Source organism: Cnephaeus nilssonii (genome assembly GCF_951640355.1).
Source record: "Cnephaeus nilssonii genome assembly, chromosome: 11".
Taxonomy (NCBI): Eukaryota; Metazoa; Chordata; class Mammalia; order Chiroptera; family Vespertilionidae; genus Cnephaeus; species Cnephaeus nilssonii.
In genome coordinates this window covers 51,450,495-51,472,819 of record NC_137082.1, presented here as the reverse complement: position 1 = coordinate 51,472,819, position 22,325 = coordinate 51,450,495, and the positions used below count along the sequence as shown (strand labels likewise).

The following is a 22,325-nucleotide window of genomic DNA, read 5'->3' as shown; positions in this document are numbered from 1 at the left end:
GGAAGCTGAGTAACAGTGACATGGGGATTCAATATACTAGTACTCTTCCATCAAATTGTGTAGTCTGTTTATGTTTGAAAATGTCCATAACAGAAGTTATGGTCAATATTTTTTTTAATGCCTGGTCTAAAATGGTGTGAATTCCCTTCCTTCCAATGTTGAGTCTAGCCATCTCTTACTCACCCACTGCTGTGGCACACTATATACTGCCCTCACTGTGGACACGGCAGGAATTTCATCTTGAGAAATAATACGTATAGAACATATGAACACCGACTCAGGGAAGACCCAGATGCATCTATTCAGAAGTAATGGTCTAAATATGATGCCCGACTCATATTTTTAGAGACAAGAGAATGACAACTACATGAATTCGCAGGAGACAAATAATGACACCCTTTATTATCATCTACATAATGGCTTCAAAAACTTTAAACTTTAGTTATTTCCCAACTAATTTTTTAAATTACTGAAATAATTCAACATGTCACTATATCAAGAAAGAACAACATTCAACATATATACTGGGTGCCTGCCAAATGAAGGGAACTATGGTACTACAAACACTTTCTCTGCCCAAACCAGACACATGTTCTGTTAGGATCCATATGCAAAGGAACTCTAATACAAGCCACATTTTATGAGTGTGTGTGATATAAACTAAGATCCGAGTAGAGATGAGAAAGGGACCACACTTCCAAGCAGAATATATGGCTAAAACAGCAGGAATATCACTCAAGCTTAACCTTGAGGAAACTAAAACCATTTTTTTCTTTTGTTGAAGAAGCAGGTAGGAACAGTTAAACATCTCAAGTGGGAGAAAGGACTCAGACAAAGCCTTAAAACACACATGATGGGTGTGTGAGACTGTTGACTCTCCAGACAGCTAACAGCTAAACTCTGCCGCTCTACTGCCTAAAGCTCAACCAAAGGCAGGTCACCCAGGGCCACGTCATACAGGCTCCGAATTAGAGTTGGAATTTATTCAGTAGTGTCAGTGAGGAGTCACCAAAACCCAGCTTGGCTTTAGGAAGATAATTTCTCAGTATGCAGGACACATCACGGGTGGAGAAATCCAGAAGCAAAAAGTGTGTATAACATAAACTTTTAACAGTTTATGTTATAAGGCCCAGAACCGGGATGATGTCAGTACCCAGGAGTGCAATGTGGTTTATTAAGTATCTTAAAGTGATCTGGAGGAATTAAATGGAAACAAGGATGCTCATGCTGATGTAAATTAAAGAGAAAACCTTTCCTCACAAAGGGTCTTAGAACAATACCAACAGAGGTGGGAAGGGTCTTTTTCTTTTTTTTAATGGAAATAAAAAATCACCTGAGTAGAACAGTTTAGGGGCTAATTTTTCTGAAGATATATTTCATTCATTCACTCAACAAACATTCAAGTCTCCATTGTTCCTTAAAGGCCCTTTATTTCTCTCGGGAACAACTGCAATCCTCAGAGTACAGAGTATGGAAGGTGTCCTCTGAAACCACTGGTACTTATACCCAGTGGAGAAAGAAAATGAGTCTCAGATTTCTACCCACAGTAAGGTTTCAACATTCAGACAACCTGGTAAGTATTTACACTAGAATAATGAGATGTATTATGAAACCAAATCTTCTTAAAGCATACTAGTATGCTTCCTGTACAAATTCATCAATTACCACTTACTGCATATCCTCACCATCCCCAACTATTTTCAAATATGCAGACCCATTTATAGTGTCCACTCTTACCAAATTCTCAACTAGCTGTGCCCTAAGAAATAAGTTACATGTCACTTCATCATCTTCAATTTTACCTATAAATTATTAACTCACCAAGAATCTATCATGAAGGAAAGTTCCTGCCGTAACTGAAATAGCCTCTTCTATTGTTTTAAAAGGAAAAAAAGTAGCAAAAAAAGGAATCAAAACACTCATACTTTTTAAGAACAATAAAACAAATCACTAGCAGCCTTCTGATGACACCTGCTGGCCACTTCTCATGGGAAGTTTCCTGCAGCATTTTAACGGATTTCAGGAACTATTAGAGAAACCTAACAATTATTCAACCATTTCACATGCTATCATTACTATTGGGCAGCAGGCATGAAAATTTTCACTCATTTACCTCCTTTTTTCCCACTTTTTTCTCATTAAAATCTTGTCTTTGTTTCTCTCTCATCCCTTTTCTCTTTTCTAACAAGTATACATTAAGCAAGCTTGAGTCCTCTCTTCCTCTCTCTTTCTTGCTCTCTCTTTCTCTCCCCATGCCCCAGATACACATGCAAACTCACACTCACAGACATACTCTCTCACTGATATGACGAGGCCACCCACACAAGAAACTACCTTCTCTCTGCCTCTATCTCATGCCTCCCACTCTTCAACCCTTCTAAAGTCATCCGAATTAGTGGTACAAGCAAGCAGTGTGAAATTAGCACATGTTGGCACCATGCCAATAATAAAGTCACAGCTGGGGATACCTGTGTGCAACCTAGCAGGTGTGTGCACAGAGGCATATACAAAAACTCTCAATGGAATTCTGCCCTTTCCCTCTGTAGGGTTCAGAGAAAGCTGCAATGCAGACACCATTCAGATGCCAACGTAGGGACTCTCTTCTCCTGGAAGGACAAGGTGGGAACAGGTAAGACTTCCTACAAGCCTGTTATGAGCTATGAGGTGACAGCTGAGTGAGACAAGAATCAATAGAAATTGGTGGACTACTCAGATCTCTTTCTTAATCTACCATTTGCAAATGAACATTTTATTGAAACTATGTCTTACCATTACACTATTACCTAATTTAATAAAGTAGCACGAAGTCCATATAGAGAGTCTGTTAATGAGAAGCTGTAATATTAGTTGTTGTTACAAAACACCATGGCATATACTTTATGTAATTTCCTCCCACTATTCTCTCCCATCAGAAACATCAATTTGTAACAGCGACCACAAAGTAAGGTATCTGAGCCTACAAATAAACACATCACCTTTCTATGAAAATGAATAAACTCTTCCATGACAAAAAAAGAGTATGATTTAATACCCTAAAAGCCACCGAGTGGATATACCAGAGGCAGTTTTACCACAATGGATAGTAACATGGTGTGGTAAGTTCAGAACATGAACACTCATGCTCAGGACAGGCTATAGTGCATTCCCAAGCTTAAGTTTGTAGACGTGTACATTCCCCATCCAGGAAAATGCCTGTGGTGGTTTAAGGTGAGTCCACACATTCTGGCACTCCCTTCAAAGGGTGGAGCCTGCCTCCCTCCCCTTGGTGTGGGCTAGCCTCAGTGGCCTGCCTGTACCAGACAGAAGCAGTGAAGTGAGGGTACCCAACTCTAGAGATACAGTCATGGAGGCACTGTGCTCCCTGCGTGCCCCCTCTTGCATCCCCCCACCTGGGAAAATCCTGTGCCTGGCTGTGAGGACACTTGCGCAGTGTCCTCTGCACAAGGGCTTCAGCCTCCTACCAAGCACCAGATGGGAACTGGGGACTCCTGCCGTCAGCCACGTGAGTGAGCCTTCTGGGGAGCAGCTCTGCCAGCCCTAGGCCAGACTTCAGATGACTACAGCCCCACTAAATCCTGACTGCAGCCAAGGAGAGACCTGCAGTCAGAACCACCAGGGAAGCCCAACCCAAACCCTGATTCACAGAAACTACCAGGTAATAAATGCTTGTTGCTTTAACCCACTAAGTGTAGTTGTTAATCCTCACCAGAGGATATATTTTTTTCCCACTGATTTTTAGAGAGAGAGGAAGGGAAGGAGGAAGAGTGTGGGAGACGGGGGGAGAGAGAGAGACAGAGACAGAGAAACACCTATGTAAGAGAGACACATCCATTGGTTGCCTCCCACACCTGCCCCAACATGGGCTGAGGATCAAACCTACAACCCAGGTGCATGCCCTTGACCAGAATCAAACCCAAGACTCTTTGGTGCATGAGCTGGTGCTCTAACCACTTAGCAACAGTGGCCAGGCCCTAAACAATTACATTTTGACATAATCTGTTACCTATATATATAAAAGGCTAAGATGCAAAGTGTCCCCTCGGGAGATCGAGTGGGAGACGAGGAGTTTGATCGCTCACTATGACATGCGCTGACCACCAGAGGACAGTTCAGAAGGAAGGAAGGCCCTGGCTGGCAACCAGAAGGCCCTGATTGGCCCTGATCACTGGCCAGGCCTAGAGAACCTACCTGTGCAGGAAGTTCGTGCACCGGGCCTCTAGTGTAGCAATAAATTACTAATATATTGCCCTTCTCTGTCCCTTCACCTTGTCTAGAATATACATGGCTCAAGTTTACCCCTCCTTTATGTGTAATATATATATATATATATATATATATATATATATATATATATATATAATCTCCTATCTAATAAAAGAGTAATATGCAAATTGACCATCACTCCAACACACAAGATGGCTGCCCCCATGTGGTCAAAGATGGCTACCCCCATGTGGACACAAGATGGCCAGCAGGGAAGGGCAGTTGGGAGGGACCAGGCCTGCAAGGGAGGGCAGTTGGGGCAATCAAGCCTGCAGGGGAGGGCAGTTAGGGGTGACCAGGCCAGCAGAGGAGGGAAGTAGGGGGCGACCGGGCCTGCAGGGAAGGGCAGTTGGGGGGGCCCAGGCCCGCAGGGGAGGGCAGTTGGAGGCGATCAACCCTGCAGGGGAGGGCAGTTAGGGGTGACCAGGCCTGCAGAGGAGGGCAGTTAGGGGCAAACAGGCTGGCAGGGGAGCAGTTAGGCATCAATCAGGCTGGCAGGGGAGTGATTAGGGGGTGATCAGGCTGGCAGGCAGAAGCAGTTAGGGGAAATCAGGAAGTTAGGCAGGCGAGCAGTTGGGAGCCAGCAGTCCTGGATTGTGAGAGGGATGACCGACTGCCCTCGAGGGGTCCCAGATTGGAGAGGGTGCAGGCTGGGCTGAGGGACACAACCCCCCGTGCACGAATTTCGTGCATCGGGCCTCTAGTGTGTGTGTGTGTGTGTGTGTGTGTGTGTGTGTGTGTGTGTGTGTGTGTTTTCCTTTCCTATATGCTCCACCTTTAATAAGAATCTTCAGAACCAGAACAATAGTATCCAGGAGGAGGTCAATAAATATTAACTGAAGTATACTATTTGAAATGCATAATTCCTATCAAACTTCTGTAGGATATTAGAACTTTGATAAACTGACATTTAGATTGATGCCTCTCCCACTACCAAAATCAGATTCAGATCAGATACGACTTACAATGAAAAACTGATATAATAAAATCAAGCGTTAGTAAAGGGCTCACTAATAAAGAGATGAGGGGGGAGAGTTTTAAATTTAGATTCATGTGGAATAAAAGAAATGTCTTAATGTTTCCTGAGTCACCTCCTCATTTTGGATAAAGACTTCCATTTTTATAAGCCCCTATAATTGTTTAGCAACTGACCTGCCTCAGAATTAACAGTAGCCTTTAGTTCCTTTGGACAAGCACATGGACAGTCACAGGCTGAAGGAGTGACAACGCTTTTGACCACACAGACTACTTAACTCCCTCACCTTCCCTAGCAGGCAGCATTTAAGATTAGGCCACGCAGGGGCCTCTGGCCTACTCATACCTGACCAATTTCCACCTCCAAAGCATCTCACATACCATGTTTAGCTTAACCCTAAAAAAGGACCTCCCCTAGCCAGAGTCCAAAGACACACTGAAGACAAGCAGGCTGCAACTATGTGCTTCCAAGCCCAAATGGCCAGAGCAAAGTCCAACTATCAGATGGAGAAAAACAGCTCCACTCAATTCAGAACAGTATATTATTATAATTCCAGTGATACTATTCTATTTCAAATATCCAATTCAATTTTGCCTGCAAGTTAAAAATTAGATTATTTGCTTAGTGTTTACATTAGAGCTTAAACAATGACCAGTAAACCATACTAGTAGGGACCAAACCATAGTGAGCAGAAGAGAACAGATAGACGTCACTCCTTCTGTTACCAAAGAGCCCCAGCATCCCAGCACTACTTGTGAAAATGTATGAAAACAATATAAAACAAGTCATGAGATTAAAATAATAAAATCAGCTCAGCTGTCTTACCTACCTATTTCTTTTTTCAAAAATATATATATATATATATATTCCTACACCTCAAGTACTACTTTCCAAATACATTAAATTAATCCAATAATAAAGTTTATTTTATGATAATCTTGTATCAACAACCTCTGACAAATGTACTTGTATAATTAAAGAGATTTTACGAAAAAGTTAAAATTTAATATATCTCCTTTCAAAGTATATTCAAAACCAATGCTTTATTAGTATTTCCATCTAATTGTTTTAATTTTTTAGAGAAAAAATTTTATTGGGACAGAAAAACAGGATAAAAGAAAGGAAGAAGATCCTATGAGTAGAGATAGAACACTTCAATGCCATTAAAAGCAGACACATGGGATTGTTTGTATCTTAGGCCATTTGAAAAGGTTATTTTATTATCAATGTATCTAATCACAATGAAACTATCTCTTCCAACTAAAGACATTATAATGAATTTTCTTTACAGCTATAGAGAAATGGGATTTGCTGTTTCACATCAAATAGAAGAGGCTATATAAATTCTTCTTCCTTTTTATTGTAAAATATAATTCCATCTATAAAATCAGTCATGAAATATTAACACTGAAACAACAGAATATATCTCTTTTACTTAATTTACTTTAAAGGGTCTATTCACTACAAAAGGGGGGTAGGGTGTATGTGTGATAGAGCCCCTACTTCCTCATTAAGTGTTTCCATTAGACCCTTTATTGTTGAGAATTTACAATGTAGCCATAAAAAGCATTTCAAGATAAAAGTTAGTACACTTTCCTTAAATTTGCCTTTCATCTTTTTCAAAAGGCAAGAGAATGAAGCATACAGCCTATGAATCCTGAGGAAAGGGAAGAGAATTAGGAGAATAAAATTAAAGAAACATATTTACACTGAAAATTTTAAACACTACTGAAAAAGAATATTAAGGTACAAGGAGGACTTTGTTTTCATCCCAACTATACCAACAATATGTGCAGTACACAGGGCAACCAGGTAACTTTTCTGAGCCCCCATTTCCTTCTTTGGAAAGTGGGAGGAAGGACTAAGAGTCATAGATTCAAGGAGAAAAATCATACAGTAAGGAATTGGTGAGCACTCAATCAATATAGAAAGGTATTATCAGGAATTTCTTTTTCATTCCAGCAGAAACAGAGGAAGAAAAGGATGGTTCCAAAATGTAAATCTGGGGGAAATATAACTTTAAAACATCTGAAGACATGTTCCCCAATGTTCTTGCTTTTAGATTCTTTAGGTCCACTGAGAAGAGATGGAAGACAATGGCTAACCAAAGAACTACAGAAACAAAGATTAAACTACTAATTTTGAAAGAAATTTGTAAAACAATATAATTACAAATGTCAATAAGCTAACGCACGTAAAACTATCAAGCCTCAAGATATATGGAATATAAATTATTAGATATCAAATATCAGTGTTAAGAAAGTATATTTAGCCCTGGCTGGGTGGCTCAGTTAGTTGGAGCATCATCCCGTACATCAAAAGGCTGTGGGTTCGATTTCTCGTCAGGGCACATACCTAGGTTTTGGGCTCAATCCCTGGTCCGGGTGCGTACAAGAGGCAACTGAAGGATATTTCTCTCTCACATGGATGTTTCTCTCTCTCCCTTCCTCTCTCTAAATCAATCAAAACATATCCGTGGATGAGGATTTAAAAAAAGAAAAAAGTATATTTAGAAAGGAGAACTTCAGTATTAAATTTTAAAAGTATAATTCTAACAAAACTATAAGGTTAATAGTTTTCTTTTTTTTTCCTCCTCTGGGTGGTGAAATTATAGGGTTGTGTGTTTTTTTATTCATCCTAGTACTTTTCTGTACTTTCCAAAATACATTACTTTGGGAGGAAGACTGAGAGGATAGCTTTTAAAAAACTATCGATACATGGTTAAAGTAATGGAAAATAACTACTCTCAAGAAAGAAAATAATTCCTAAGATAGAAATACATTTATAATTGTGGTTCTTGTACTAAACTGAGAATCAAAACAAATAAAAATGAGACTTACAACAGTCACAGATGCTTGGGGTCTAATTTTGGTCGAAACACCCCAGGACATCAAGAAATTTACCTCTGATTCGTGGAACCTCACACTAACCTCAAGAATGGAGGGAAGAGGCCCAGTAACAATGAGCAGAGCTAACACCCACAACTTGGCCTCTCATAGCATCCCCACTAAAGGGCTCCTTAAGAAATGACAGATTCCAGGGGCAAGGTAGGTACACTTGAAGCCTAAAGCATCTTTTTATATCAGAAAGTGAGAAAGTGCTTCTTCTAAATAATGATGCAACAAGGACTCAGGAGTCAGCTGGAATGGGCTCCTACTGGCCAAATCCTATTAGGACAATTTGAACACCAAAATAACTAAGTACCATTAAAACACGGACTATGTAGATTCTTAATGAAAACCGTTTGCTCTCATTTTCTGAAAGACTATATAATTTCTACTACCTCTCTTTGAATGATCTAAATTTTCTAAGCTATTTTTAAAAGTACATTACCACCTTAGTTTAAATTCTAATGGTTTTATAATTACATGTACTCCTATAACTGTGATTCCTCTTTTTGTAATAATTGATCCAATAATTATATATCAAATTATGATCCATAATTCACAATCAGCAGAAATCACAAATGATCTGTACACTTCTAAAGAAGTGGTGTTGCTTGTTCTGGGCTTAAAACAGCTTCCATTATATTTAGTAACAATCACGCTGGGCTTTAGTTACATTGGATGATTATACTGGTATTACTACAACTGTGTCGAACAATGTCTTTTCCCTACTAGGCTTCTTATTACCTTACTTGTTTGTATTTAAAACTATTTTGGTGTTTCTAATATAAGAAAAAAGCACAGCATATCAGTTCAAATAAAAGGGAAGTATGAACATCAAACACAATGAAAAGCACTCAGAATTAAGATAGATGCTCTAGCTTTAGCAAGTGCAGTTGAAACTGAAAGAGCTGAAATACCTACAATCTGTTTTTAAAAGCCTACATTCCACAGTTACCCATAAGGGATCTCGGACAAGCACTACCTGTGTCTGAAATGCAGACATACCTGCTCTTCAGGGACTCCCATGGCTGCCATCTTCTCAGCCAAGCACTGACTGATACAAAGTATGACGTGATAATAAATGCTTGACAGTTCTTTCGGTTTAGACAACTTTAGCATGCTGAATATTAAACAAAAATAGTGACAATTTGACTTAGAACTTCTAGAACCATATTTTTATTTTTCCTGTACTTGTTAACTTCAAGTAGTGACTGCCCTACCATAAGGGTTTAAAATAACGTTTATTTGAGCCAAACTTCGGACAAATGCCGGGAAGCAAAATCTCAAATGCTCTGAAGAATGACAGTTTGCAGTTTCTTGTATGCATCTGAAATTAAGGAAGAGGATGTGGTGGAGAAACAAGGCAGGATAGGATTATAGGATACTTAAGATTATGTGCTCTCTTGAGGGTGGTCATGCCTTCAAGAGGTATTACTTCTGGCCATTCCAAGGTTTGTTAACCTAAATGAGCAGAACCAATGGACAGGACTTGCTAAAAGCAAAGATAAACCTTTTACTAAAGAAGTTTTAGGCCTGGGGCCTGATCATCCACCATGACCTGCCCAGTTAGTAATTATGATGAGATCATCCTATGAAGTTACTTTCCATAGAATCACTTATTCATCCAGTTTCTTAAAATTTTGGTAGATGCAAAAAATTAATAAGTGCAAGGTACTTAACATAACAAAATCCTGACTACAGATCCCAGTTTCATAAAATTAAATTCTTATCTTTGAAGTCCCTCTTGGTGTCCCTATCACCTTCCCTCTTCTTATAGAGCTACCCAGTAAGTTGAATTTTGTTTTGTAATTTACCTGTTTATTACTTTACCACATCTGTTTGCTAACAATTTACAATATTGCTTTGCATGTTTCTAAACTTTAAAAAAATAAAATGAAAAAAACTATATGCATTCTTCTAGAAATAGCTTCCCCCCCCCCCCCGCAAAAAAAAAAAAAAAAAGCTATTCCTGCCACTTATCCTTAGTGTTGTAGAAATCCATTCAGTTTCACTGCTGTAGAATACTTCACTTCAGAAATATATACAATTCATCCATTCTCCCCCATCAGACATTGCTTCAAGTGCTTTCCTTTTATGAGCAGTGCAACCTTGAGCATTCTCATCCACATCTCCAGGCACTCCTGTGCAGGGATTTCTCTAGTGCAGTGCTTTGCCAACTTTAGCAAATCACCTGGACAGCGAGTTGAGACTGAAAGCTGGCCCACCCTCAAAGTTTCCCATTCAGTTGGTCTGGGTGGGATCCCAAAATTCGCATTTCCAACAAATTCCCTTGAAATGCTGGGAACACAATTTAGAAGCACTGCTCTAGGAGAAAGACCTTGGGGGAGAGAGGATTACTGGGTCAAAGGGCATGTGCATCTTTAACTTTATTAGATAATTCCAAAGTTATTGTACCAATTTATACTCCCATCTGTGTGTAGCATTCCAGCTGTTTCCTACCTCCCAAACAGATTTTTACATCATGGCCAAACTAATGTGTATGAAACTATATACCATTTTGGTCCTAATTTGCCCTTTCCTAATTACTGATGATGTTAAGAATATCTGCATTCAGGTTTCCTCTTGTGTGAGAGGCCTATTTGGGTTATTTGCCCATTTCTTATTGATTTGTTGTTCTTATTGATTTGTTGTTGTTTGCCCTTCTGGACACTAATCTTTTATCAAAAATATGTACTGAAAATATCTAATCCTCACTTGTGACTTTCTAGGTTTCGTTTAATAATCACAAATGGGAGGGAGAACCAAGATGGCGGCAAAGTTAAACAACTGAACTGCTGCCTCGCACAACAATTTCAAAAATACAACTAAAAGACAAAACGTCTACCACCCAGAACCACGGGAAAGCTGGCTGAGTGGCAGATTTACAACTAAGGAGAGAAAGGAGCACAAACGCTGAAAAGCTGAGGTACGGAGGCGCACAAAGCGGGTTGTTGGCGGGTGACTGGGCGTGCGGTTTTTCTTCAACCCGCAGGGAGACAAGCTCCTGATCACTCTGAAATCCAGTTTCTGGGGACACGCAGGGGACCCAGAAGCCTACGGGGAGAAGCTGGACTCTCGGCCATCTGGTCGGAAAGTGAGAGTGACTTTTTTGCAGAGGTACGCCCAGCAATCAGTGTTTACGGCGCTGGAGCGTGGGACGCGGGGACTTGGAAACGCAGAAAGGCAGAGAGGGCTCACGGCAGCCATCGCCGTTTGCCACGCCCTAGTCTAGTGACGCCTGAGACCCCGCCCCGCCCTGAGACCCCGCCCTGTACATTCTACAAACCCGCCCAGGCTCCACACAGCGGCTTTTGCATATAAATGGCCTGTTCTGTGGCAGCTCAACCAAATTAACTGCAGCTCCAGTCAGACTGCTTCAAAACCGCCCAAGCAAAGGAGGAGAAAACTAGTTCTTGCTGTAGCTCCTGCTGGGGGACACATAGTACACAAGGGTACACCAAGAGTGTCCACCTCAGGTAACTGGGAGGCTGACCCGTTGAACCAATAGGACACCTAGTACACAAAGCTACCCTACCAACTCAGGGAAGCAGTGAAAATGAGGAGGCAAGGAAACAGATCCCAAACGAAAGAAATGGAGGAGAACAAACGAATGGACATAGATTTCAAAACCACAGTTATGCCCTAGCCGGTTTGGCTCAGTGGATAGAGCGTCAGCCTGTGGACTGAAAGATCATGGGTTCGATTCCAGTCAAGGGCACATGCCTGGGTTGCAGGTTCAATCCCCAGTGGGAGCCGTGCAGGAGGCAGCCAATCAGTGATTCTCTCTCATCATTGATGTTTCTATCTCTCTCTCCCTCTCCATTCCTCTCTGAAATAAATAAAATGTATTTAAAAAAAAAAAAAACACCACAGTTATAAGGTTTTTCAAGAATTTCATGGAAAAGGCAGATAAATTTAATGAGACCCTCGAGGATATGAAAAAGGACCAACTAGAAATTAAACATACACTGACTGAAATAAAAAATATTATACAGAGACCCAACAGCAGACTAGAGGATCGCAAGAATCAACTCAAAGCTTTGGAATACAAAGAGGCAAAGGACACTCCTCCAGAGAAGCAAGAAGAGAATTCAGAAAGTTGAAGATAGTGTAAGAAGCCTCTGGGACAACTTCAAGCGTACCAACATCAGAATTATGGGGGTACCAGAAGAAGAGAGAGAGCAAGATGCTGAAAACCTATTTGAAGAAATAATGAACGAAAACTTCCCCCACCTGATGAAAGAAATAGACTTACAAGTCCAGGAAGCACACAGAACCCCAAACAAAAGGAATCCAAAGAGGACCACACCAAGACACATCATAATTAAAATGCCAAGGGCAAAAGACAAAGAGAGAATTTTACAAGCAGCAAGAGAAAAACAGTTAGTTACCTACAAGGGAGCACCCATACGATTATCAGCTAATTTCTCAACAGAAACTATGCAGGCCAGACGTGAGTGGCAAGAAATATTCAAAGTAATGAATAGCAAGAACCTACAACCAAGACTACTCTACCCAGCAAAGTTATCATTCAGAATTGAAGGGCAGATAAAGAGCTTCACAGATAAGAAAAAGCTAAAGGAGTTCATCACCACCAAACCAGTATTATATGAAATGCTGAAAGGTATTCTTTAAGAGGAGGAAGAAGAAGAAGAAAGATAAAAAATATGAACAACAAATACATATCTATCAACAAGTGAATCTAAAAGTCAAGTGAATTAAAAATCTGAGGAACAGAATAAACTGGTGAACATAATAGAATCAGAGGCATAGAATGGGAGTGGATTGATAATTCTCAGGGGGAAAGGGGTGTCTGTGTGGGGGGTACTGGAAGAGATTGGACAAAAATCATACACCTATGGATGAGGACAGCAGGGGGGTGGCTCAGTGGATAAAGCATCCGCCTGCGGACTGAAGGGTGTGTGCCTTTGATTCCAGTCAAGGGCACATGCTGGGGTTGTGGGCTCAATCCCCAGTAGGGGGCGTGCAGGAGGCAGCCGATCAATGATTCTCTCTCATCCTTGATGTTTCTATCTCTATCCCTCTCTCTCTGAAATCAAAAATTTTTTAAAAAGCTAGAAAAATCCATTAAAAAAAATTACAAGTAGTCAATACTGTTGTCAAACATACCGATCTTTTTCTTTATGGTCTGTACCTTCTGTGATGTGTTTAAACTCTCTCCTGTACATCAGTCATACAACTACTGATCTACTACATTGTCTTCCAAGAGTTTCATAGTTCTGCCTTCCATATTTAAGCCTTTAATTGTTGACTTTTGTAGCTGATTTTTGTGAATGATATGAATTAGAAATGTATGCCGTTCTCGAAGTTTCCTGTTTGTTAAGGGTCACAGATTTCGCCAACTGCAACTTTAGGAAGATACAAAAAGTGCCCCAAGTAAAATACTGATTAGGTGTCAACCACTTTATTGAGGTTTATTCGGCTCTCCCACTGAAGCAAACAAAAAGTGGAAATTTTCAATGTGAAACTTTGAATGTTATTATCAAATTAGCCAGACTATGATTCCCCACTCCATCACACTCCAGGAATATTACTTAGAAACATTAAAAACCCATAATTTAGTCTTATTCTAAAAAAAAATAATAATATTAAGACAGGTAAACATTGGGTAGTGTGGTTGAGCTATAAATCTATACAACCTTTCCAGGGAGTAATTTTGCAATATCTATATCAAAAGCCTTACATGTATCTTCTTTGAGCTATCAATGACTCTTCACAGAATTTATCTTAAGGAAATAACTGGATAAAATGTGTTTCATATATTCACCATAGATCTCTTTATAAGAGAACAAACTTGAAACAAGCTAATACCCAACAGTGCAGGATGGGTTAGCGATACAGCTGCTGTGGCACATTGCAGACTCAATGCCCTGCAGAGTACACTGCAGTGTTACTGTGGGAAGGTATTCACAATATTCAGGGAACTTATAAAAGCAAATAACAAAAGAGACACATAATATTCATTTATTAACAAACATTTATTGAGTGCTTTGTGTGTGCCAGGTACCAAGCAACTCATTGGTAAATAAAAAGAGATCTGTTCCCTGCCTCCAAGGAGCTTAAGAGCTTGTGAGGGAGATAGAACAGAATTAATATCTTCCAATTTACTCTGGTTGGGATATTAAAGGCACAAGCATATTGAAAGAAGACACTTTATATGTGTACATATGTAATAATCTTGCATTTCATCAGCATGGCCTACAAAGAGAACACACCCAGCTCTACAGACTAGCGAGTGGATAAGCAACTCCTTATGCAACTGCCTAAGAACTGAAGGGTATTCATCTTCTACAAATTTTAAGAAAAGCTGTGAATTTTAAGAAATTCAGTTATGGAAAGCTATACCCTGGAAGACAGATGTGAGACACTGCAGAACCACGGCAAAAGAATTGGGGCAAACAGTTTCCATTGCTTCCAATTAAAAACCAAGTTGAGCAAATAACTGTTAGCCCAGTGCCTATTCTTTTTACCCTCCTCTGCTATACCTGGGTCTGACAAATAATGAAGTCTCCCACCAAAAGAAATAGTTCATAGTTAGGGTCACACACCAGGGATTCTAACATTATATGTTCATTTCTTTTAAACTTCTGCACCAAAATCAGTGAAGTTATGAGGCTTATTAATTACAACGGGAAAATTTTTCCCTTGAGAGCACAGAAGGATGTCAGACACCACCTCAACCAAGAGATCAACCAATGATACACGTGCATCCCAATACAATACAGAGAAGGGCACAACCTCACCACTGTGGCATTCTTGCCAAAAATGCTTAACCCTCAACTTAATAATGACAATCAGGCAAATCCAAACCAAGGAACATTCTACACAATAATTGACCAGTACTCTTCAAAAGATCCTGAAAGATAAAGAAATCTGAAAGGAACTGTCACATTGAAGACACTAATAGACATGATAACTAATACTGGTTTGGATCCTGGATCAGAAAAAGGACATCAGTGGTGAAACTCGAATGAAGATGTTATATTATCAACTGCCTGGTCTCAATGACTACACTATCTATACTAATAAAAGGTAATATGCAAATTGGTCAGGATGCCCTCACAGTAACAACCGAACAGCAGGCTGCGTGGGGCAACAAGGCTGGCAGGGGGTTTAGTGAGGGACGACCAAACGACTGAACAGCAGGCTGCGTGGGGTGACCATGCTGGCGGGGGGGTTAGTGAGGTACAACCAAACGAATGAACAGCAGGCTACGTGGGGCAACCAGGACAGCAGAGGGGGCAGTGAGGGGCGACCAGGCCGGCAGAGGGGGGCAATGAGGGGCAAGCAGGCCAGCAGGGGGGGCAGTTGGGGGCAACCAGGCCAACAGGGGGGGCAGTTGGGGGCAACCAGGCCAGCAGAGGCGGCCATGAGGGGCTACGAAGCCAGCAGGGGGGGCCGTTGGGGGCAACCAGGCCAACAGGGGGGGCAGCTGGGGGTGACCAGGCCAGCGGGGGGGGGGGGGGGGCAGTTGGGGGCAATCAGGCCAGCAGGCAGAGGCAGTTAGAGGTGATCAGGCCGGCGGGGGGGCGGGGGGGCAGTTAGGGGTGATCAGGCAGGCAGGCAGGCAGGTGAGCAGTTAGGAGCCAGCGGTCCCGGATTGTGAGAGGGATCTCGGATTGGAGAGGGTGCAGGCTGGGCTGAAGGGATTCCCCCCGCCCCCTGCATGAATTTCGTGCACCGGGCCTCTAGTGGTTAAAGATGTTAACAAAGGGGGGCTGGTTGAAAGGTATATATCAACTCCCTGGACTATTTTTACAACCTTTTGTAATTCTAAAATTATTTCAAAGTAAAATGTTTTTAAAAATCATTTCAGATGAATGATTTTTTTTTTAAAGTATAGTTTACCACTTATTAACTCTAACATAAAACATACACTATCTCCTCCAGTAATTGTTCTAAAAAAATTCCAATAATTACAAATGAGGCTTAAGTTGGAATTTTTATTCACTAAAAACCTGCAGTTGGGATAACTAGAGAGCAGAGTAACTTTCCTAGGGCACTGAAATCTCTCCAAATAAATAAACTACTTTATGTCCCCACCCTTCCTCTTTTTTAATTGGGTTCAACTTTCATTTATGTAACATCTACTATGGGCATGTAACTGTGCTAGGGCCTCATGAGATTTTGATATATAAGAAAGGATCTCTATTTTAACACACAAGATAACAGAGAAATGCATCACGTAACAAAACTGGAAGTAATTGATGTTCACTGCTAAACAATCTGGCAATCGATCTGGACACTCTTTTTACTGTCAGTGTTGATAAGACTGAGGACCCTCACAGCTCAAGTGTGTCCCCTTCAAGAATAACATGCTCTGACCTCTAAAATTATCTACAAAAATTATCCTTGAAAATGACTCGCTCTGACAAATAATCCATTTCTAGTCCTTTTTTTCACCTAATCATTTTGACATTGGTGCATTGTTTGTAACTCAAAATTTAAAAACGTGAATCTCAGCCCTGGCTGGTTTAGCTCAGTGCATAGAGGGTCAGCCTGCAGATGAAAGGGTCCTGCGTTCGATTCCGGTCAAGGGCACATGCCCAGGTTGCCAGCTGGATCCCCAGTAGGGGGCGTGCAGGAGACAGCCAATCGATGATTCTCTCTCATCATCATTTCTCTCTTTCTCTCCCTCTCCCATCCTCTCTGAAAGCAATAAAAATATATTTTAAAAAAAAAAAAAAGAAAGAAAGAAAAATGTGAATCTCTGAGTACCAGGGAAAAGGTTAGGCTGGCATAAACCCATGCAGGTTTACTTACTGTCTTCTTATAAGAGATCAAAAACGAAGTGTAAGACCACGTTTCTCACAGTGTGGTCTCACAGCCGGCAGCTTCAACAGAATTCAGGAACTTGTCAGAGATGCAAATTCTCAGTCCCAGCCCAGACTACTGAATGAACCTCTGTAAGGACCCTCTTTTCACAAGCCCCCAAGGTGACCCTGAAGCACTGTAAGTTTGAGAATCAGTGATGAAAGAACAGAACAGCCAGCCAGCAAATCAGAAGGCCAGATTCTAATCCTTGCTCTGCCACTAATCTCTGGGATAAATTTGTCACTTAGCTTCTGTGGAGCTCAGCCTCTCTATCAGACAATGAGGGAACTGTAATAGATCAATGCCAGTCCTCATGCCCTCACTGATAACTCTGTAAGGGCATTCATTCCTATGAGACCTATAAGTTAAAAGAGCACCACTGTGGGTCACCACTTAGTTCTTTTGTTAAAATGAAACAAAATTTCTTCATCCACTGGTCTCTGAATCTTATTTAATAACTCTAAAATAACTTAAATAACATTGTGTATTCTTTAGTAAAAGCCATATAAATGCTAATTTCACAGTTTCCTATTCAGTTCTCTATCAAGTCTATTTTGGAGGAATTCATTACACTTAACAAAAATTCCAAGAAACCCATCTACCACAGACTCAAAAGTCATATGTTGAAAACCTAATTCCCAATGTGATGGTCTTTGGAGGTGGGGCCTTTGGGAGATAATTAGGTTTAGATAAGGTCATTGAGGGTTGGCTCCCAAAGATGGGATCAGTATCCTTTGAGAGAAAGACAGACCAGAGTTCTCTCTTGCTCTCTGGCATGTGAGGACACACCAAGTAGGTGTCATCTGCAAGGCAGGCAGAGCCCTCACCAGGAACCTGCACCTTGAGCTTGGACTTCTCAACCTCCAGAACTGTGAGAAACAAATGTCTGCTTTCTCAGCCGCCCAGGCTATGGTATTTAGTTACAGTAGCCCAAGCTGACTAAGACACTCACTTAAACGTCCCCTCTGGTGTGGGAATTTAACACAAATTATAGTTCCAAACTCCTATCCATAAACAATATGTGTGACCAGACCACTAAAAGTATTTAACAAGTATGAAAAATAAAGAACTTAAAAAAGTACAGATCTAGAAATCTCCATTACTGCATAAGAAACATTAAGTTTCATTTAATCTCCTTCTCACAGATTGATAAACTGGGATTCTTCTCACAACTTGCAAAACGAATCTCAGAGATGGGGGGAATCAAATTAGGTTAGAGAGTTCTCCTGGCAGAAAACAAACTTAATAAGGTTGAATGTTGGGGAAAATGTCCCATCAATCAAATGAATACCCACTGATTCTTGAGACTCAAACAGGTATCCTGAAAGCTCTCACCACTCCTTTCGAGGCAATCTAACACACTGTCCTCTGTGCTCCTGTATCTCCATTTCAGCACTTTCAAGAGGCATCCTCTTTGTTTGTGTATCTGTCTCCTCAACCAGACCTTGAAATCCTCTAGAGCAGTATGTCACCCTCTCCCGCACCTAGAATGATGTCTGGAATAGAGCAGGAACTAATTCTGTTGAAGTGTAGCCACTGTACTGAATACTAGTGAAACTGTGTCCTATCTTGCAGCTTTTCTGTAAATCTTAAATAATTCCTAAACAGCTTTTTTTAAGGCACCAGTAGCAATAGTTAACAGCAATAATCACAACTGCCTTAGGTATCAGGCAATAAGACATTTGCTACTTGACAGCCCTGCCTTAACATTTTTCAGACGTGCCAGAAGGAGTCTGTAATATCACATGTAGCAAACTTGAAAAAGAATGAGTAACAAACACCTTGAAATTTGAATCCTGATGTTAACTTTGGCCAAAGTATTTAATCTGGTTCTCATTTGGCAAAAAAGGGACTCCTACAAGATTGCTGTGCTCTCCTAATGATGTTCTAATCCACACGCAAGTGCCCTTCCCCACATATCTATATGGTGTTCCAAGTGGACTAACACCTCACCGCAAAGCACGCGTACACTATTAGGCGACCCACCGGCACAGACGGTAAAGTTACACCTCAATCACCATTAGGGCTATGATAACCTATAAAACAAAGAAATTCTACATGTGTGTTTATGGATGTCCAGCCTGCCAACATATCCTATTCCAGAACTCCCCAATGAAATACATGGGCTGTTCAAAATGCAACGCAACCGACAGGGGTCAGCAGCTCCAGGCGCCGGGCTCACTAAGGTCCGGAGAGCGGCAGGCACACGCGGGACTGCTGGCGGGCTGGGAGCTGTGCAGCTGCAGGGACAGACGCGCAGCCAGAACAGCGGCGTGCGGCAGCCAGCGGTCTCCCTCCAAGTGCTGGGGCGGGTGAAACCCCAAGAGGCCGGGCCCCCGCGTTAGCCACGGCGACGGTGATCACAGCGTGGGGCCGCTGCCAGCCCAGCGTCCTTAACGGAAGGAGGTAGGGTGGCAGCTAGGGAGGCCGAGTGGGCGGGCGGCTAAGGAAACCGGGCGTGTTTGGGTCTGTTCCTGAGCCAGCGGGCGGTAAGGGGCGCCGCTTCAGCGTTGACATCCTGGCGCCGCGGGAAAACCGAAGCCCGCGGGTGCACGTGAGCCTGCCCGGGGCTGGGAGCGGAGCAAGTAGGGGCGGGAGGGAGCGGAGGCCGGCGGTGGCGAGCACCCGCGGGCATGTGAGGGGCGAGTCTGGGAGGCGTCGGGAGGGACCGACGAGCGGGAGGGGCGGAGGCGGGGGGAAGGGGGAGGAGGAAGAGCGAAGGGCCCTGGCGGGGCTCCCGGCGTCCAGCCGCCGGCGCCCCGGCCCGCAAGCCACCGCCCCCAGGCCCCGCGCTGACGCTGGACGGTCCCCGCCTCCAAACCCCCCGCCCCGGCCAGACTGTAACTTACCTGTTTGCCGACAGGATCGCTCCTGCTGCCCCTACGACTGACTCCTCCGGCTCACCGTCTTCCCTCTGGGAGGAAGGGGCGGGACATCCTGCCTTTCCGTTGAGCGACTTCCGGCGGCTCCCTGGACAACTCCGTCGCGAACCGACCGCCGGACTCTACAGCCAAAATACAGGATCTCGGGACCGGTTTAGTAAAACCCACTCCAAGTACCCTTTTTCTTTACCTCGAATGGCCAACGGGTCCGTGTGCCGTCTTGTTTTCGGTACATCATCTCTTGCCGGAAGTCGCTCGGAGATGAAGCCGGAAGTCCCACCCCTCCCCAAGAGAAAACGGAAAGCCGAGGGAGTCAGTCTAAAGGAGAGACAGTGCTCCAGCTGGAAAGCTGGCGGTGTCGGCCGGGGTGGGCAACCTGGGACTTAGAGGGTCCGCGAGCGGGTTCCTCCCGGGCGACTCTGCCTCCGCCTCCCGTCCCTCCTCCAACCCCCCTCGCCGCCCGCCTTGGAAAACCCCGTGGGTGACGCGGGAGAAGCCGACGCGCCCCGGGCGCTGCGAAGGCCTGAGGGGCCTAGACCCGGCCCGAGTGGTGCCGCAGCCGAGGCCCTCATTTAGAGGACCGAGATACTTCTGCTGAGCCAGGCGCGTGCGCCCCTCCAGATGAAGAGAAAAAGCTCTCCGGTGACTCCAATTGGGGCCCTCGCAGTCACAAGCCGAATGGAGCCAGGAGCCGAATTCCGAGGCAAAGGAGTTCAGTGTGGTGGTTCAGTTGGGCCATCAGAACCGAAAACGCCTGGGGTGTTTAAAACGCTCCTGCGTGGACTGTTTGTGAACGTTAACGGTACAAGGATTGGCCGAAGAAAGACACCATCCGCCCCAGTCACAGCCCCTCTGCCCCTTGTGCGGGAACATCCTAGGGCCTGGATTCCAGAACCCTGTCTTTGAAACTCAGGACCCAGGAGGGAAGACCAGACTTGAAAAGTGAAGGGACAGCAACACCTTATCGAGAGATGGGCAGCGGTACCCCACGTGGGGTTAGATGGCGAAGAATTATAACTTCTCTTGTAGGCACAGGGGCACCTGTTAAATAATCGGAATTGTATTTAGGAAGATAGAGTGAGTAGGCTTTGAAATAACGCCCTTAAAATGATAGACTTCCTACCCACATCATCTCTCAAGGCCAATTTCAGCTCAGTGCTATTTAAATCAGACTAATTAGGATAGAGCCGTGATTCAACTGGTGTGTGGCAAGAATTTTTAAAACATGCAATACCTGACTAGTCAGGGGCACTGACCTCTTTTCCCTTAGATTGTCAAATTAAAAAATGAGAACAGCCAACAGGCGCCCAGCTCACTAAGGTCCAGAGAACGACAGGCACACCCAGGACTGGTGTGAATGAATCAAAATTATATGTATATTTTTGTCAGTGTGCTGCAGAATTTTAGTCATTAGTTTATGTGTGCCATGAGATGAAAAAGGTAAATCGCTGGGATAGAGAACTTGTAGACCTTACCTGAATTCTCAATAGAATCCAAATGAATTCGCATGTCTTCCACAGTAGGAAAGGGCTGTTTAGAAGCATCAACCTTCCCAAGAACACACAGCTAGTAAAAGTAGGACTTAGCTCTAAACTCCACAGTCAGACTTTTCCACTCTACATACTGACTCAGTAATTGTCCATTAAAAATTGTATAAAAACTTGGAAAACAAGTTTCTCAGAACAGGTGACCAGCTTGTCTATGTTATATCTGTTTCATTAACCAACATTTACTGGATGCCTATTGAATGACAGATAATTAAAACTAGATTCTGTCTTCAGAGTTCCCTAGAAATTTACTTAAAACTTACTTGAAAATGTAGTGCTTATTAATAAAATCTTTACCATCTATTTTAACAGTGTTAGTCTTGTATGACAAGGTGATAAACTTCTCAACAATAATAGTAGCTAGCACAATTCTCCATGTGAATTAGGCATTCTGTTGGTCTTCAGGTGCTGAATCTTGCTACCTTTCTCACCTTAAGGATTTAGTTAACAGTTCATCTTCTGAGCAGTGAAGTAGAATCTGAGTTGATTTTTCAGTTCCATTATGCATTATTTTGCTGAGACCTGACCATTTACATCATAATATCACCTTAAGGAAGTCAATTTAACCTCCTTTTCCTCGTGTGTAAAATGAGTTATTTAGGGTAAATTTCCCTTTTGAAATTCTATTAATAGAAGAGGCTCTAAAATTTCTAAATCATACTAATAAGGTATAATAATATTGTAAAGGACTTTGTTAGATAATACTAATAGTGATGATGGCTATTGTTTATTAAGCATCTACTATATTTCATGCAGGGCTCTATAAAAACCCAGGAATATAGAAAATTTTTGATAATGTTTTGTGTGTCTCATCAGGAAAATTTATATATATATATATATATATATAAATAATATATATATATACACACAGATGTTTATTAATTTATATAATCTATAAAATTTATATAATTATCTTATTACTTGTATTTATAAT

The 22,325-nt window shown here is 42.3% G+C and overlaps 1 protein-coding gene across 1 annotated transcript in view; it reads right to left on the bottom strand.

Moving 5' to 3' along the window:
• The window catches only part of ZNF407 (zinc finger protein 407), a 398,590-nt gene extending 378,647 nt beyond the window's left edge, over nt 1-19,943 (bottom strand). The window contains exon 1 of the mRNA XM_079783559.1: nt 19,812-19,943. The gene's annotated coding sequence lies outside the window, so the exon portion shown is untranslated. The remainder of the gene's footprint in view (nt 1-19,811) is intronic.
• Between the last annotated feature and the right edge of the window lie 2,382 nt (nt 19,944-22,325).